The 19,518-nt window shown below is 43.4% G+C and overlaps 1 long non-coding RNA gene across 2 annotated transcripts in view; it reads left to right on the top strand.

The window, feature by feature from the left end:
* The first annotated feature begins 6,399 nt into the window (after positions 1–6,399).
* The window catches only part of LOC113604534 (uncharacterized), a 41,076-nt gene continuing 27,957 nt past the window's right edge, over positions 6,400–19,518 (top strand). For both annotated transcript variants that reach the window (XR_008297287.1, XR_008297286.1), the window contains exons 1-2: positions 6,400–6,513; positions 17,327–17,544. This is a non-coding gene — a long non-coding RNA (uncharacterized LOC113604534). The remainder of the gene's footprint in view (positions 6,514–17,326; positions 17,545–19,518) is intronic.

Below are 19,518 nucleotides of genomic sequence, written 5' to 3'. Positions count from 1 at the left end.
TACTGAATTTAATTAAAGTAACCTTGGTGACCGAAACCACAATCCACTATTAAAGGTTTGCGTGTAAAGCACTGGAAAGGAGATCAGTAGTTTGTAATAACATGACAGGCTTTGTAAAGAAGAAATTATAAACGTGTTCATGGGCAAAGGGTAGCTGCTGCCATCTTGCCAGGGTGAGGTCCCTCTATTGGGCTGATAGAACGGATCATTTCTTCAATTACGATTGAGAGTTTTGGGATGCCTGGGTGGCTAAGTCAGTTAAGTGTCCAACTCTCGATTCTGACTCAGGTCATGATCTCACGGTTGTGAGATCCAGCCCCGATTTGGACTCCACGCTGATCGTGGAGCCTGCTTGGGATTCTTTCTGTCTCTCATTCTTTCAAAATAAATAAACAAATATTAAAACAATATTTAGAAGAATTAAAAATTTCATTTGGTCTTCTTTAGAAGCAACTGTACATTTCCTTACCTACACATAAATATTTATTGGTTACTTTTTATATATACTAGATTCTGGGCTATGGAGGTTTAAGCATGTACACAAAGAGTTATAAGACAAGCAGAATGTGATTAAGTGCCATGAGAGAAACGTGACCTATCCTCAATACCAAAGAGTGTACAAGGCATCCAGGGGAGAAGAGCCCTCACTGGCTGCCAGACAGATGCCAGGGAGGCCTGCTGCATATTAGCTAAGGGCACATACTCAGGAACCTAGCATCAACCTTGTGCCTCCATTAATCAGCTGTGTCACCCGGGACAGATTCTTGCCTCCTCAGAGATACAGTTTCCTCATGCATAAAGGGGAAAGAAAATGCTACTTACTTCACAGGGTGACCACAAAGATGAATTGAAATAATCTAGGTGGAAAGTTTTGCACAGTGCCTGAATCATTCATAATAGTATCGTCGTGCTGTTAGGATGATCAAGGTTAATCAGTAAAGGCTGACTTTCGCTAATACAGACACATAAACAAATACAAAAGAATGTATTGGTAATTTAAGGGAACAGCTTACAGATTCAAGAAAAGAGTTAAAGAATCAGGTCATGGAAGAAACAGGAGTTCAAGGTCAAATCAGGGATCAGAATAATAGGAAAAAATGAGGAGTCTTTGGAGGAAACCACTGTCACTGCTTTTCAATCCTAATATCACTTGGCCCAGATTTGCATTCCAGGCAGAAAGTACAAGATTGCAGACATCTTGGACACATGACTGGCCACGCCCACTTTGCGGGTGGAAGGAAGGAAGGGATAAAGAGTCTGAGAAGTCTTCTTAGAAGCTCTGGTGTTTGTTGGTCCAGGGAACGAGAAGAAGGGCCATTCACAGTAAAGAGTCTGAAGACAATGGGCCACAACCAAGCAGCAGCAGCAGTTCTGATGGCAGGGTCAGAGCTGCCTGAATATCTGGTCAGGGAGGAGAAGGATTGTGGTGAGGCAGATGGGAAGAGGCTGGATTTTCCGGGGCTCCCTGAAAAGCCAGGAGAGGAGTTCAGAGGTAGTGTAATAGAAACAGAGAAGCCAATGGGGCGCCTGGGTGGCTCAGTCGGTTAAGCGTCCGACTTCGGCTCAGGTCATGATCTCGTGGTTCGTGAGTTCGAGCCCAGCGTCAGGCTCTGTGCTGATGCCTCGGAGCCTGGAGCCTGCTTCAGATTCTGTGTCTCCCTCTCTCTGCCCCTCCCCTGCTCATCATGCTCTCTCTCTGTCTCTAAAAAATAAATAAATGTTAAAAAAAAAAAAAAAGAAAAGAAACAGAGAAGCCACTGATGGGATCTGAGGAAGGTGAAGCAGAGAAGAATGCACATTTCCTGTTTCATAGTTTTGCACACCTCATAGAGTTTGGCAGCAGCGGGCAGTGTGATTTGGAAAGGGGAGAAATTTAAAAAAAAAAAAAAAAAAAGGCCTAGACTCCAGAACTCTGTATGGGGTGATGAAGTGTTAAAACAAGGTGGCAGTGCTGGGAAAAGACAAAAAGTTCTAGGTAAGGGAGATGTTGCTTTTTTTTTTTTTTTTTTTTACAGAGAAAAAGGATTTTTCTCAAGTCGACAAGATAGCTGGAATCAAAATGGGAGGCAATAACAACTGTGGGAGAGAATGTGGAGAAGTTAAAACACTGTATGCTGCTGGTAGGAATGGCAAATGGTGCAGCCACTTTGGAAACCAGTCTGGCAGTTCCTCCAAAGGATTAAACTTAGAGTTACCACGACCCAGAAATCCTACTCCCAGGTATATGCCTAAGAGAAAGGAAAATGTATGTTCACACGAAAAACTTGGACACAAAGGTAGCAGCACTATCTATGACAGCCAAAAAGTGGAAATGCACCAGAGGTCCATGAATGGAGAAACAAAATGTGATATGCCAGTATAATTAAATATTTGGCCATCGAGAGGAGTGATATACCGATGTAGGCAACAACATGGATGAATCTTGAAAACATTAGGCTACGTGAAAGAAGCCAGTCACCAAAAAAAACATCTTGCAAGATTTTTATTCACGTGAAATTCCAGAACAGGCAAATCTATGGAGCCACAATGTAAAGCAGAGGTTGCTGAGGGCTGGCGTCAGGGGTGGACAATGGGAGGGCACAGGGGTGACAGCCAAAGGGGACAAAATTTGTTTTGGAGGTGATGAAAATGTCTAAAATTGACTCTGATGATGGCTGCACATATCTGTGACTATCCCAGAAACCAGTGAATTGTACCCCTGGAATGGACAAAGTGTACAATGTGAATTATATGTCAATTAAAGTGTGTTTTTAAAAAGCCGACAGGATGTGGTGATTTAGTAGAATGGGAGATGAAGTAGAAGACTGGGTCCAAGATAGTTCCAAGGCAACCTACTTGGTTCAACGGGAGAAGGTAGCATAACAACCAAGAGAAGGAAGACAGTAGAAGGAAGCTGGTTGGGAAGCCTAAAGAAGTGCATTGCCTGTTACACATGTCAAGTCTGCAGTGGCTGTTGAAAGAGCCACGTAGGTTATTAATGTAACCAAGAAAAAAAAAGGATGTGAGAATGCTCTTGCTCCAGCTATGTACGGTCCCTCTTCCCGGGGACCTGGGCTTCTTTAAGAATGACTCAGGAATACAGCGGGACCGGATTCCAAAAAGGCTGCCAACCCCACACAGGTTTAGAAGTAGAAGACCGATTTGCATTCGCAGGGTATCCATAATATAAGGTTGCTTGCTATTACAGTACTTTCTTGAATTCTGTCTGTCGATTACAGGTCTTGGCTAACTTATCCCCAAATCTGTATTCCCCACCCTAGCTAGCTCACTGTTCTGCACTTGAAAGCTATTCAATAATTCTTACAGTAATTTCAAATTTCAAATTAGATTCTCATTTTCGCTAGTATACCAAACACATGAAATACAAAGACAGTTCAGAGATGAATGTTTAATCAGATCTCTGACCAATCTCTATACATGGGGCAAAACTTAGAAACACATACCTGGGTCAGATTGGGTCTGATACAAGAAAGGCTGTAATCATTCTTCCTGCTGCAGTGACAAAAACGCATTCTTCTCCATCCTGAGAAGTCAAATAAATCTGCATAGTAATGAATCTTTTAGGGTCTGAACCTGGCATTTTATGTTCATTGTCTTATTTAATGCTCATACAGATGAGGACATAGACCCAGAAAAGCACAGGGATTTGCCCAAGGTCACTTACCTAGGATCTGAAACCAGACCGTTCTGTTTACAAAGACTGGACTCATAACTAATATATTGCGATGGCTTCAAGTGTATAAAACCCCCATTAGTGCTATGTCTTGTATTTATGAGCCATTTATTTATGAGTGTTAGTTAAATGCATTTGAGCGGTGAACCATCACTAAGTAATGTTTTTGGACAGTAGTGGTCTCTCAACCCAGGCCAGTGGTTGTGTTGCACCACAGGCCTCACAGCTGGGGAGTGGCCTCAACGGAACCAAAAATAGCAGCTCCCTGCCACTCAAGGATGGGAAATCCTGGAAGCAGGCCTCGTGCTCTGACTTACCTTTCACATACTTTAATATTGACCACCTCTAAACCGGACATTGCCAAATAATTCATTGACTCTCTTCATTTTGAAGACCATGTTCATTTAAAAGGAAATGTAATCCATAGGTTTCTGGTTCCTTTACACTAAAATCACCAACAATATGTTCTTCTGCAATAGCTACTAGATGTCAAATGTTTTTGGAGACAATTTTTTTTTTTCACGAGGGCAGGAAGCTGATTTGGACAGACTAATCACCAAAAGGTTTAAGTTCAAAACTTGAAAATGCAAACTCATAAGGTTTAAATTGCAAACTTGCCCACTCCTTATTCTGAAAGGGCCCCAAAGAGCAGTAATAGCAAGGATCTGGTAAGAATTAATACATGAACATCTGGGAAAGGGGGACAGGGAATGGATGAGAAAACAGGACAATAATTGGTAGGGATGCCATCAGGATGGCAGGCCAGGGCAGAGTCTCCTGACAGGTCCAGAAGACACAGTGTCCTTGGAATCCTGATGTCCTGTTTGTGAAGTCAGCAATGGCAGTAACAGCCAGAAGAACACATAAGGAGCCATGAAGGAATTCACTGTTGAAAACAGAGCACAGACTTAGATCCATTTTTTATTTAAAACAAAATCTGTGGCTGGCCCACAGGCTTTTATTTGTTCAAATGTCTAGGAAAAGGTCTCTACTTCTGCCACGTTGTGGCAAAATCTCAATCTGGGATACAAGTAAAAGAGTAAGGAAAGTTAATTTTTCAGAGTCAGGGGATTAAGCAAAAACTTTCTTGACAAGGCCTATATAATACGGTGCTTTATTATATGTTTACTTTGATCTTGATTTAGAAGGACTGAGTATTTTCTCAGTTGTAATAAATATCACAAAATGGAAATAAAATTTGGTTAGCTTAAAAAAAAGAGTAAATAAACGGTCCTGAAAATCATTGAAATGTGAATATTTTCTATCATTAATTAGAGATAACAGAGAACAAATACTGAGTATGGTACAAAATCCAACCACATGGGCATTCTCCTGGAGAAAAATTAAAGTTACATGATTCCTAGTTCAAGGACTAGTTGTAGAATTAGCAATAAGAAAAGCATGATGGGTTTCCTCTTGTGCCATCACGGGCCCCACAGAGACACAGGTGACCCTGGAGAACAGGAAATTATTGCCTCATAGACAAATTCCACAGCATGACCCTGAGCTTCATATTACTCACACGCATGTCTCTGTCAAGTGCTACTCCTAGCCTCCTTACCAGGGAAAGATGTAATTTGAGGAATGGGGGCAGGAGGGCAGGGAGAAGAGAAAGCCTGGGGAGGCTCTAGGAACCAAAGATTACAGGGAGAGAAAAGAGGCCTATTGTGGCTTAAGTGGTCTTTATCCATTTCATTGCTTCACTGCTTGGAAGCTATGTTCTCCAAGTTCACTGGAGTAGGAGAAAGAGATTACAGTGGAGGCACACCAGCTGTTAAACGCCTCAGCATAAAAATGCCATGCATGACTTCTGCTGGACTGTTGGCCAGGCCTAGACACATGCCTCAACTGCAAGGGACACCGGGAAATCTAGGAAGTCATGGATAGTTGGTGACCTCCAGCTGTTTCTGCCACAAGCACCTACCTGACCTGTGCCTGTTCTTTGACTTCCTCTGGATCTCTTTAGCCTAGTTTTTTGTTAATTCACTGAGTTAAGTTGGCAATGTCCCAATAATTCCCAGCTCCACAAAATGAATCAGTGGTTAGGACAGGACATGGAAAGAATTTCCAATACTGAGAGTAGACATACCACATCAGGCCTGAACTATAGCATGGAGCAAACAGGGAGCTTCCTGTCACTGACCATGCATCATTACGCTATGTCTGGATCAAACAACATGGAATTTGAGAGAAGATGGTTCCAACAGATGTTCAGTTCTCAATTACCTTTTCCATTTCTCTCTAAAGAAGTATATTTTGGGGCGCCTGGGTGGCTCAGACAGTTAAGCTCCGACTTAGGCTCAAGGCATGATCTCACTGTCCATGAGTTCGAGCTCCACATCAAGCTCTCTGCTGTCAGGTTCAGAGCCTTAAGCCTGCTTCAGATTCTGTGTCTCCTTATATCTCTCTGCCCCTCCCCACTCACACTCTGTCTCTCTTTTAAAAAAAAATAAACATTAAAAAAGAACTGAAAAAAAAAAAAGAAGTATACGTTATTTTTACTGGGAGAGAAGACTGCCAAAGAGATTCCAGGTACAACTTGATGGAAAGAGGGATGAGCCTTGTCTGGAGGGTGTGCTGGAGCGCATAGGTGTGAGACCACATAAGTACACACTACATGTTCTGTGAGTCTCATTCATGGAATAATGGAGGCTGTAATGCTGCACAGGGCATGCCCCCTATGATGTCACCCCATAGTTTATGACATGAGCAAACAGAATGCTATCGTGATGCTAGATGGGACCACCCTAGAAGACCGGGGGTGGGGGAGAAGCAGAAAAGAAGGATACAGGGCTCTCTGCTTCCCCCATGGACTAATAAATATGGAAACCAGGACAGTGGTAAGTAACCTAAAGAGCAAATACAAGGGTTCAGGTCGTCTACAGCCACCAAATATTGAACATAAATGTACCTATATGTCCTAGCCTTTGGATATATCATGAGGTCACATGTATGGTAATGTTCCCAATGCACTGCTTTGGGCACTTAGTAGCAGGAATTCCAAAGCTTTCTGTCCCCGGGTTCTCTGGCCCGTAGGTCCCTTGAGGCTGGTGGGGGCCAGAGGTGGGAGGTAAAAGACAAACTGTACATTCTTGAATGACTTAACTTTTCCAATTCATTAAACATACTTGACACATGGTGGGCATGTGATAGTGTTGATATTGTCAGCTGGTTGTGGCAACGTGGGTTCTCCAGGGGCAGAAGCTGAGATGGCGTTTTGGGTATTAGGTAGATTTCTATTAGGTATCAACTCCTGTGACAGGATGGAAGGACTGACAGAGGGAGAAGTCAAACCGTGACATAGACCAACCCAGAGGGGACCTCCGGAGCTGACCCAAGACAAATGTGTAGGACTTTATCTCCTTGAAATAAATGGCCAGCCCATGTTCAGTCACCAAATGCAGACTGCCCCAGGCTGGGAGTGACCTCAGGCAAAGAAACTCTGCAACAGAGGCAGAGCCTAAACAAGAAGCTGGAGGCTGTCTGCTGATTGCACTTCCCAAGGCTGGTAAGCAAATCCTGCCTTGAAGAAGGATCTCTCCATCATGCACATCGGTGTCTACCATGCTGATGGGTTAGTCCAAACCAAGGAGGAGGGTAAAGAGATGAGAAGATGCAAACATGTGAATGGGACACAGAGCCACCTGTGGTGTAAGGTCAAATCCCACTCTTGCTCTTGAGCCTAGAAGACACCGGAGTCAGAGGTCACTTGTTCCCATCCAACCTCCTCTGCAACAACCAGCTCCATGGAGCCTCCAACAGCCTGACAGTCCTCACCTCTTGCAACATGATCCCCTTGACCTGGGCCTCAACTTCCTCAAGGTTGGTGAGGCATGGGACCACTCAGTGCCCACAACTTATACAATCCAGAATGGGGACAGAGGTGGGCAAGATCTTATTTGACAGCCCAAATATAAATTCTTCTGCCCTTCTCTCAAAAGACACGTTGGCTCTCCCAACTCCCCATCTCCGCTCTTTCCCCGACTCCTTTGATTGCATTCTCTAATAAAGCCATAGCACATAACCTCCTGCCTCTTAAAGAACCCACGTAAGAAGCTTTATTTCTTAGTTTAGGACAAAATGTGTCAGGACCAAATTTTCCCATGCAGTAAAACATCCAGGCATGTGCAAGAATAGCTATGGATAGTCCAAAACCTCAAGACTGTTGCTGTATAGAAAGCAAGTCCCATATGGGGAACATTTAGATTCTGATCTTGCCCCTTGTAGTCAGAGGTTTAATGAATGCAAATTTGCCTTAAAACCTTGCCTTTCACTATGACCAAACAATTAAAAATTCAGGAAAATACTTATATCATTTTCTTCCCAAGTCAGAAGGCTGGAACTACTAAGCATGCCTGTGTTTCTTCTTTGAAGGTGAGGAACTCAAGAAGATAGAGATCAAAAACGTTTCTATGTCCCCAACATTTTTTCTGGTATCTGGTGTCCAATAGAGAGGTATTGCTACCATTGGATTGCTCCCATGTCAGTCAGACATCCAGCCTCCAACACACCTACAAGACCACTTCCAGATGTGCCTTCCTGAGGAATTCTTTGTGGCTATGATGGACTGGGCCAAATGAAAACTGAAGTCTATTATACCAAGCAGTACAGTTTACAATTCCAAATATTACCAGACCAATGTGATGCGCCCAATGGAGCTTCTTGGCAATGGGCTTATTGTCAAGCATCACTCATAGTTCAGCAGTTGATTTGCACCTACATACACAATAATGTAGCTGAATCACCAGCTAGAGATTAAGTGTGTCTGCTTCTCCCTCTTTAAGTCACAGAGAGCCTTTCCACCTAAAGGCAGAAGTGCTGGAGTAGCTGATGTTGGAATAGCTCTAGGGTTCTGTCAACCAAAAATTGTCAGGAGGCTAAGATTAAGCAGAAGTGTTTATTTGTGATCAGAGAATTGCAATTCAGCGTCCACAGATTTGGGCAGCAACCCAGACAATATCCCACTAGGGAGCAAAAATCAGGGGCTCTTAAAGACAAAAAAATTTTAAGTTGTTTACAAAACATTTTGATGGGTGTTGGCAGAAGAAAACAAATCAGAGCTAAACAGAAGTGGTTGCTAAGGCTCTCTCTACGCAAAGGTCTGTTACTGTAGCAACTTGCAAGTCTTCAGAGTTCTTGGAGTATTTGTGGTTTGGCCTAGTTCAAAAATTCATGGTTCCACCTGGCGAGGACATATGGAAGGCCCAACTCCTTAGTAGCCTCCTGGCTCCATTTTAAACCCCCACCCCACCCCAGCATGAGCGACTCCATTTTATATCACCTTTCACAGTCTCACTGTTGGAAAAAAGAGCAGGATCATCAGCCTTTCGGTGTCCAAGACTGTTACACTACCAAATACCTCCAGGCTGCCCCCAGATACTATGGGGTGTTGATGCACCGGGACAATGGGGGTTGGTTAGAACCTGCAGCTACCCTCAGCCAGAAGGTGAGGAACCCATACTCTAGTGATGAGCTGGGACCCAAGAGAAGGATGGCAGCATTCATTAGAATGGCCTAAAGCTACAGCAGCCATAAGCTCTGTGATCTCTTTGTCTCCTTCTGCTCTCTCCTCCAAGCCTCCAACATGACAGAAACAGAAGCCTCACCACAGAATTCAGCATGAGGCTCAGAGGGCATAATAAGAGATCAAGAGGGCTTGTCAAAACGTCAGGCTGCCATTGCACAGAGCCCGAGACAGCTGTCCAGATGTTTACACTCAGATGTCTCCTGACTTGGGACTCCCCGTGCTCTCTCCTCCTGTGGCCATAGCTCCTTTCAGGATTCTGTGGTCAGAGACATTATTTTGAAAGGACATTTTGTCCCCCAATGGGCAGGAGAGAGAAAACAAGAGGAGGGCCAGCTTCATTTGAAGGTGGCGGGGGGGGGGGGCAGGAGCAAGAGTCTGGGGCTGAGAAAGAGGCCACTTGAATCCAGGCTGTCCTTGCCATGGGGAGACAACTGTGGGTGTCCAAGTAAGGCCCAAACTCCTTGGAACTGCAGAGTTCTCGGCTCTGAGAAAGAGAGTGTTTTCCTGTATCAGAAATTTTTAAAGTTGTTTATTTTATGGCATAGCACTCTTTATTCAAAATGGATTTTGAAAAAAAGAAGGAAGCTGCTGTTGTTGAACTTGGAAAGGAGACCATTGAAAACTAATGGCCTAAAGAATTGCTCAAGTCCCTGACTGAAATGCCCAAGGGCGCCTCCGTCTTATGCCCTGCACTCCCCACCCCAAAGGGTAGATGGTGTTCTATCCGCCATGTGGCCTAGATCCAACCTTATTTTGAAAGGAAATTTTCCCCCCAACAGGCAGGAGGGGGTGGCAGTGGTGAGTGTTAAAGTTGTGAAGTGATATTCAAACACTGGAACTGTTATTCTGTCCTGGAGGGAGAGAAGAAAGCTGAAACACGATCCGAGCCATGCTTTGTGACAATTAGTTGAAATGTGGCCATGGCTGGAAATCCCTTGACAAACAGGAGAAGAAAAAGTGCATGGGAGGAAATGAGAACCCTATGCATGGCTCTGTAGTTGAGATCCTCAGTTTGCTCGAGGTTACCAAGGACTCCTCTGTTCTGCAAGAAAGTTCTTCAGTCCCTTGAAGGTCTTCCTCCTATCATTGAAAGACACCTTCATTCCACCTTGGCTCATCCTAACAGATCACGAATTCAGAGACCTTCATGGCTGGATGTCAAAGGCCTCCAGCCTCTAAGAACCTCCTTCAGCATGCTGCCAATAGCTTCTGAGGGTCTGGTTTTCCTTAGACACCAGGGGAGGGGAGCTAGGTAGATCCATTTGGTGCCTCCTGATTCACCAGCTTGTAAAACATAAAGGTGGAATTCTAAGCATGCAGCTGGCTCAGAATCACTAATATACAAATCTTTATATATACCTTGGTAAGTCAGTCAACCAATTAGCACTGAATGAACTTTATGGGAGTAACGTAATATTTAAAGTATTTCCCAAGTGCTACATCACATAAATGGACAAATCAGAATCGATGAGGGGCTGGAGTGAATCCTGGAGACCTCCTGTTTGCCCAAGTTGGTAGGATGATGTTATGGGTAAAATTGTATGTTATGGGTAGAATTTCAACACATCACTTTGGGGAGGATGGGTCATATGTTGAAATCCTAACTCAGAACCTCAGAATGTCACCTTATTTGGAATAGGATCACTGTGGATGTATTAAGAGGACATCGTACTGGAGTAGGTGGACCCCTAATCCAAAGGGGGAATTTGGACCCAGAGACTCACACGGGAAGAACACCATGTGAACATGGAGGTGGAGACCAAGGTGATGATCTCTGATCAGGTTACAAGCCCAACAAACACCAAAGATTGTCAGGAAACTACCAGAAGCTAGAGGAGAGGTCTGGAATAGATCCTTCCCTAAAAACAGCTTCAGAGGGAACACCTACATTTCAGATGTCTACCCTCAGAATTGTAAGACCTCACATTTCTTTTGTATAAGCCTCCCAGTGTGTGGACTTGAGTTACAGCCATCCTAGCAAACTGGTACAGTTGGTGAGGAGGTCTGGGAGTCCCAGGGGTGGAGCACGGATGGCAGAGGGAGAATGTTTGGTGGCTCAGAGCAGTGTCTGTTGACCAACAGGGATGAAAGCAGTTCCGTATTTTCCAATCAGTTTGACCATACCTTTGCACACAAGCTGATTGTCTGGACTGACTGGAAGATCACAGGGGTGGGGAGGAGGTGCTCACAGTGTCTCACTTCCAGGATGTGTAAGAAGGTGAGAGAGAAGTAGTTTTCTGGAGAGTTAAGGATGCACTGTTTTTTTTTTTTCTTTTAATATTTATTTATTTTTAACAGAGAGAGAAAGAGCATGAGCAGCAGAGGTGGGCAGAGAGAGAGAGGGAGACACAGAATCTGAAGCAGGTTCTAGGCTCCCAGATGTCACCGCAAACCCCAGTGTGGGGCTTGAACCCACGAGCTGTGAGATCATGACCTGAGCTGAAGTCAGATGCTTAACTGACTGAGCCACCCAGGTGCCCCCCGGAATGCACCTGCTTTAACAGGGGGATTGCAGATTTTTACTGAGGGCGATGTTAGTTTTGTGAGGAACTCGAATTCCATTTCATATTGTGCACCTACTATTAGCTGCTTACGTGCACTAGGCACTGACAGAAGAAGCAGAAGCCTGAGACTCAGCCTCTTGCAACTTCTTGCACGTTACTTGCAAAGACAAGATTATGTCATTTGAAAGAGAACTTTACATTAAACAGTCAAAACTTAAAATTTAAGTACAATATGATGCATAAAAGTTGTTATTTTAAGAGCCAGCTCAGGTGACTAAACTTGGATTAAAGATTCCGATCAGTGGCACAAAAACAGACACTCAGATCAATGGAACAGAATAGAGAACCCAGAAATGGACCCACAAACATATGGCCAACTAATCTTTGACAAAGCAGGAAAGAATATCCAATGGAATCAAGACAGTCTCTTCAGCAAATGATGCTGGGAAAACTGGACAGCAACATGCAGAAGAATGAACCTGGACCACTTTCTTACACCATACATGAAAATAAACTCAAAATGGATGAAAGACCTAAACGTAAGACAGGAAACCATCAAAATCCTCAAGGAAAAAGCAGGCAAAAACCTCTTTGATCTTGGCTGCAGCAACTTCTTACTCAACACATCTCCAGAGGCAAGGGAAACCAAAGCAAAAATGAACTATTGGGACCTCATCAAAATAAAAAGCTTCTGCTCAGCAAAGGAAACAATCAGCAAAACTAAAAGACCACTGACAGGATGGGAGAGGATATTTGCAAACGACATATCAGATAAAGGGTTAGTATCCAAGATCTATAAAGAACTTATCAAACTCAACACACACAAAAAAACAAATAATCCAGTGAAGAAATGGGCAAAAGACATGAATAGACACTTCTCCAAAGAAGACATCCGGATGGCCAACCAACACATGAAAAAATGCTCAACATCACTCATCATCAGAGAAACACAAATCAAAGCCACATGGAGATACCACCTCACACCTGTCAGGATGGCTCACATTAACAACTCAGGCAACAGATGTTGGTGAGGATGTGGAGAAAGAGGATCTCTTTTGCATTGTTGGTGGGAATGCAAGCTGGTGCAGCCACTCTGGAAAACAGTATGAAGGTTCCTCAAAAAACTAAAATAGAACTACGCTACAATCCAGCAATTGTACTACTAGGTATTTACCCAAGGGATACAGGTGTGCTGTGTCAAAGGGGCACATGCACCCCAATGTTTATAGCAGCACTATCCACAATAGCCAAAGTATGGAAAGAGCCCAAATGTCCATCAATGGATGAATGGATATAGAAGATGTGGTATATATATACAATGGAGTATTACTCAGCAATCAAAAAGAAGGAAATCTTGACATTTGCAACTACGTGGATAAAACTGGAGGGTATTATGCTAAGTGAAATTAGTCAGTCAGAGAAAGACAAAAATCATATGACTTCACTCATATGAGGACTTTAAGAGACAAAACAGATGAACATAAGGGAAGGGAAGCAAAAACAATATAAAAACAGGGAGGGGGACAAAAACATAAGAGACTCTTAAATATAGAGAACAAACAGAGAGTTGCTGGAGGGGTTTTGGGAGGGGGGATGGGCTAAATGGGTAAGGGGCACTAAGGAATCTACTCCTGAAATCATTGTTGCACTATATGCTAACTAACTTAGGTGTAAAATTAAAAAGTAAAGGAAAAAAAAAGAAAGGAGAGATTACCAAGGACTAAAGTCAGGGGTGGGGAAGGTGGAGTTATTCCTTCAAGAGTGCAGCGGACATTTTCAATCTGGATGTAACTCATACTCTTCATGAGTACAGAGGTTATTTTCAATTTGGGGTAACTCATAGTAATGGGTACAAAGAATTTTGAATGTAATTAATGCCACTGAGTATATGCTTACAAATATTACAAGGATAAATGTTATGTATATTTCTTCACAATAAAATTGTAAAAAAAAAAAAAAAAAGAAAAAAGAAAAAAGATTCCTATCAGTCTTGGAAGCTCATTTGTGAGATGGACAGCCGTGAAATACTCAGGCTGATAGTTCACATCTTTTTCTGCCCCTCCTTCCCCGGCTCTAGTTTGCAAGTTGCTCAGAATATTTGGCTATGAGGGACACCTGGGTGGCTCAGTCGGTTGAGCATCCAACTCTTGATTTCAGCTCAAGTCATGATCCCACAGTTGGTGAGATCGAGCCCCGCGTTGGGCTCTGCGCTGACAGTGCAGAGACTGCTTGGGATTCTCTCTCTCTCTCTGCCTCTCACCCACTCATGCTCATGCCCTCTCTCTCTCAAAACAAATAAACATTACAAAAAAAAAAAAGAATATTTGGATGTGAGCATCCCTCTCAGATTGCGGGCTCTTTCTAAAAGAACCGGAACAGACGTGTGGGCTTTCCACTTGTGTTGTCAATGTTATTCTCCCAATTTCTTTTAAGTCTCCATGTGGACATTTTTAATTCAGTTTAACATTTTAATTTTGTTTTCTGTGAGCCCTTCCTTGTTGTGAAATGTTAGGGTGGTTAGTGTGTGTTCCATTAACTTCCGCTCAAGCCTATGGAGGTTTCCAGTTTGCTGAGGGCACATGGATGTGGGCCAGACCCATAACTGTTGGCTGGGCGCTGACCCTTTCTAGCAACCGCCGATGGGGTGTTCGCTGCGTGCTGAGGAAACTGGGTCTGACTGGCAGGAAGGGGAGGGAATGGGCGAGGCTGAAACGCAGGCAGCAACGGGTCTTCCCAGAAGAGGCAGAATTTGCCAAGGGACATATGGGGACACGGGGCCTGCCAGGGACACGGGGCCCCAGTCACACCAGGGTGGAGCAGACTCAGCATTACTTCCTCCAAATGCAAGTGTATTTAAACGAGGAGGACAGGGACAAGTTCCCGTCCCTCCCAGGGAACTCTTGACTCGCTTTAATCAGATGTTTGTGGGCTCTTGGCCTGGCACACAGAAGAGCAATGACGGAGAGAGAACTGAAGAGGAGGAGGAGGGCATCAGGAAATGGGTGTGACCATGGTTTTTGTTCCTTGTAGTTGGACTCTGAAGATTTCTGAAAATGGTCACAACCTGTTTTGTATGTTTCCAGGATAAATGAAGTTTTCTTCAAGGTCATGTAACACTTCACAGTGAGGTGGGGGTGTCTCTCTCAACGATGCCCATGGTGCCCCATACAAAGCCTTGCACACATTAGACATTCTGGGAATGTGTATCTGCTAAATTTAGATGAATTCCTAAAGGTCATGTGTGTGTGTGTGGATTCCATTTTTATAAGCTGGATTGCACTCTAAAAGCATATGGGGAGCACATTGAAAGGAATACTGCATTGGCTCATTTTGTGAAATTAGTATCCACTTCCTGATTTATTTGTTTTATAAGCAGAAGTAGGCTTGTATGATTTCCTTAAAAACCAAGCACACAGATGCTCCGTTCCCCATCTGCAAGGTGATGGGACAGGACTCGGCAATTTTGGATATTCCTTCCAATGCTACAATTATAAAGCCTTAGAAACTACTTCCAGTTAACATGAAGATTTAGAAATTGAGAGATCTGGTTGCCTTTTCTGCTTTGAGCAACAGGGGAAAATAAGTAGAGTGGTTCTTCTCAAGTTTTGTCATCTTTCCATTTACTCATCACATACTGCAGTTACGTTCACCTGAAATAGCAATTATTTGTAGTAAGCCACACTCACCTCTCACATGATGCCCATCTCTACTCTGGATTAGTTTCATCGCTTGCTTTTTGATATGCTTTCTTGGCTACAAAGAACTGAGCTCTGGGGCTCCTGGGTGGCTCAGTCGATTAAGCGCCCGACTTCAGATCAGGTCATGATCTCACTGTCCGTGAGTTCCAGTCCCGTGCGTCAGGCTCAGTGCTGAGTGTGGAACCCGTTTCAGATTCTTTCTCTCCCTCTCTCCCTCTGCCACCTCCTCCACTTGTGCTCTCTCTCTCTCTAAAATAAATTTTTAAAAAAGACAAAGAGCTCAATTAAAAAATAAAATTTAAAGTAGTTTTAGATTTACAGAAAAGTTGTAAGAGTACTACAGAGGGTGGGTTTTTTTAAGTGAGAATGAGAGTGTGTGTGCGAGTTGGGGAGGGGCAGAGGGAAGGGGATAAAGAGAATGCCCAGCCTGGTGCCCGATGCAGGGGCTCAATCCCACAACCCTGGGATCATGACTGAGCTGAAATCAAGAGTCGGACAGTCAACTGACTGAGCCACCCAGGCAACCCAGTACAGAGGGTTCTATACCCAGTATCAAGTTGTCCCCAGTGTCAATATCTTACATTAGTATGCACAATTGCCAAAACTAGTGAGTCAATACATTATTATTAACTAAAGTCCATACTTTATTTGAATTCCCTTAGTTTTTACCTGATATCCTCTTCTGTCCCAGGACCTCATCCAGGATATATTATATTGAAACATCCTTTCTCCTTAGGCTCCTCTGGACCAGGACAGGTCCTCATATTTTTCTTGTTTTTGACCTTGGCAGTTCGAAGGAGTATGGGTCAGGCTACTTTCTAGACTGGCCCTCGGTTTGGGTTTATCTGATGTTTTCCTCATGGTCAGGTTCGGGGTTCTTAAGAGGGACACCACCAGGGCTAAGTCCCATCCTCACCACAGCACATGCAGGTTTCATGCTGTCCACTGACATCAAGCTTGATTACACAGCAGTGGCAGTGTTTATTGGGAGGTCTCCAACCGTGCCCCCCTTTCCATGTTGTACTCTGGACAGAGGTCGCTATGCACAGCCCATGCTGAAGGGATAGGACGTTTTGGGAGCATTGATTCAAGAGCAGAGGACCCTACATGAATTGTGTGAATTTCTTTTGTACAGCAGATTTCTCTACTCTTATTTCTTTATTTACCCACTCATTGCGTCAGGGTTGACTCAGATATTTATTTTCTACTTTGGGTTATAATCCAATACTCAGTTATTTATTTTGTTGCTCAGATTGTTTCAGGTTTGGCCACTGTGAGTTCTTTCAGTCAGCTCTTTCTTTTTTAAGTTTTTCTATTTTATTTATTTTGAGAGCGAGAGAGTGGGGCTTAATCTCTATCCTGGAATCATGACCTGAGCCAATATCAAGAGTCAAATGCTGAAATGACTGAGCCACACAGGCACCCCTTTAAGTTGGCTCTTGAGTCCCCTTGACATGCACCCACCATCTTTTTTGAGCCCTTCCTTACTTCCTGGCACCACAACATGTTCCAGGCTCATCTTGTATATTCCCAACCCCAGCCCTAAGACCAGCCCTTTCTCCAGTGAGCCCTGTTCCCTTTTATTGAAGAATGGTGTTTAGAATCCAAGATCTGGGTGCTGGGTGTGTTCACTGCCACCAGGGTGTGGCACTTCTTTCCTTTTGCTTCTTCTGGACCCTCTTAGCAGACAGACTAAAGAAGTATGTGGGCATGCCAACTAACGTATATACGCATCTAGAAATAGTACTATACATGTCCATCTGTATCTAGAGGAAACTAAATGTTCATACTAATGTCTCCAATTCTAATCCATTGCCACACATTTTTAGACATTGCAACTGTGGAGAAATATAAAGCCAACCTGACTTCCGCCCTTCTACATAATTCACGTTTCCTAACAGTTTTGCTTATCTTTGAAATTCAGCCAATTCACCAGGCCATATATTGGAATTCATCATTATCACTGGACCCTGACTCCATGAGATGGACAGATGTGTTTAGAGGGCAAGCCCAGGAGGCCACCTTCTCTATGACTCCCAGCTGAGCCCCACGGTGGTGGCTGAAATCTTGGGACAAGGAATTCTTAACTTCAGCCTTTCTTACTGCCCAGCTGAGGGAAAACCTTAGGGCAAGGAATTCCAAGTAAGGAATCTGTAATTCTTTCAAAGTCACTCAATTTTAAAATTTATGTTTAAATTTGTGCAAAGGAAAAGTCACTATCTGTGTGGTATACAGTTCCATGGCCTTTGACAAACATATAGAGAAGTGTACCTATGACCACAATCACAATAGGGAACAGTCCACGTGCCGCCCAGATGCCGTCCTGTTGCCCTTTGTAGTCAACACCCCCCCAACCTTTGTTAACCACTGACCTGTTCTTCATCCCTATAGTTTTGTCATCTCCAAGATGTCACATAAGTGGAATCTTATAGTATGCAGCCTTTTGGATGTGGTTTATGTCACTTAGCAAAAATACTTGGAGATTTCTCCATGTTATTGCATAAAATCACTTGCTTTTTTTTTTTTTTTAAGTTTATTTTTCTGAGAGAGAGACAGAGATCACAAACGGGATGAACAGAGAGAGAGGGAGAAAAATCGCAAGCAGGCTCCACATTGAAGGCACAAAGCCCGATGTGGGGCTCAAACCCATAAGCTGTGAGATCATGACCTGAGTTGAAGTCGGACACTCAACCGACTGAGCCACCCAGATGCCCCGTAAAATCACTTACTTTTAATATTGCTATCCAGGTACTACATCAGCATAGTTTAGATTTTTGCACTAGTGATTCCCTTGAATGTCTGTATTAGTTTCCTGAGGCTACATAACAAATGACCACAATCTTGGGGACTTAAAACACCAATTTATTAACTCACAGTTTCTAAGGGTCTGGACTCCAGGCACATCTTGACTAAGTCTTCTTTCTGTTGAGAGTCTCACAAGGCTGCAAACAACATCTCATCTGCTACCTCCTCTGAGGCTTACAAACCTCCTGGAAGCTCACTGGTTATGGGTAGAATTCAGTTCCTTGCAGCTAGCTATCAGATTGGGGTCCTTGCCCTGTCAGCACATTGACTGTAGGGCAGTGAAACTGATTTCAGATTTCTGACCTCCATAACTGTAAAAGAAGAAAGTGGTCTGTTTTAAGTCACTAAGTTTGTGGTAATTTGTTAGAGCAGCAATGAAAAATGAATAAATACATCACACATTAGAAGTGAAGTAAATTGGGGCACCTGGGTGGCTCAGTCAGTTAAGCGTCCGACTTTGGCTCAGGTCATGATCTCACAGTTTGTGAGTTCAAGCCCCGCATCAGGCTCTGCTGACAGCTCAGAGCCTGGAGCCTGCTTCAGATTCTGTGTCTCCCTCTCTCTCTGCCCCTCCCCTGCTCGTACTCTGTATCTCTCTATCAAAAATAAATAAACATTAAAAAAAAAAGAAGTGAAGTAAATGTGCATAGGATATGTTAAAATAGAATAGAGATTCTCAAACTCTTTTAATTGCCAACTCTTGGTAAGAAAACCATTTGCTGGGGCACCTGAGTGGCTCAGTCAGTTAAGTGTCTGACTTCGGCTCAGGTCATGACCTCACATTTGGTGAGTTCGAGCCCTACATCAGGCTCACGGCTGTCAGCGCACAGCCAGCTTCAGATCCTCTGTCTCCCTCTCTCTCTCTGCCCCTCCCTCACTTGTGCTCTCTCAAAAATAAAATAAACATTAAAAAAGAAAAAGGAAAAACGTCTTATATCAATATCCAGTATGAGCAAGCAAACACAGTGGTACACACAGGAAAACATAATTGAAAGTTTTACAAATCATTTATTTTTACAAAGTATACTCTGATATTTTCTGTAATGTTTTATTCTCTTTCTTTCTTTCTTTCTTTCTTTCTTTCTTTCTTTCTTTCTTTCTTTCTTTCTTTCTCCCTTCCTTTTTAATGCTAGTTAGGACCCACTAAATTGATTCCATAATCCCCTGATGAGTATCTTGAAAAATGCTGGAGTTCAGGGCCCTACAGTGGATAGACGGGATCAAGTTGAGATGGATTTAAAAAAAAAATTTTTTTAATGTTTTATTTATTTTGAGACAGAGAGAGAGCATGAACAGAGGAGGGGCAGAGAA

This window comes from Acinonyx jubatus, chromosome A1, assembly GCF_027475565.1.
Source record: "Acinonyx jubatus isolate Ajub_Pintada_27869175 chromosome A1, VMU_Ajub_asm_v1.0, whole genome shotgun sequence".
NCBI classification, from domain to species: domain Eukaryota; kingdom Metazoa; phylum Chordata; class Mammalia; order Carnivora; family Felidae; genus Acinonyx; species Acinonyx jubatus.
Note: the sequence above shows the minus strand (reverse complement) of the source record. Positions and strands in the feature narration are given on the sequence as shown.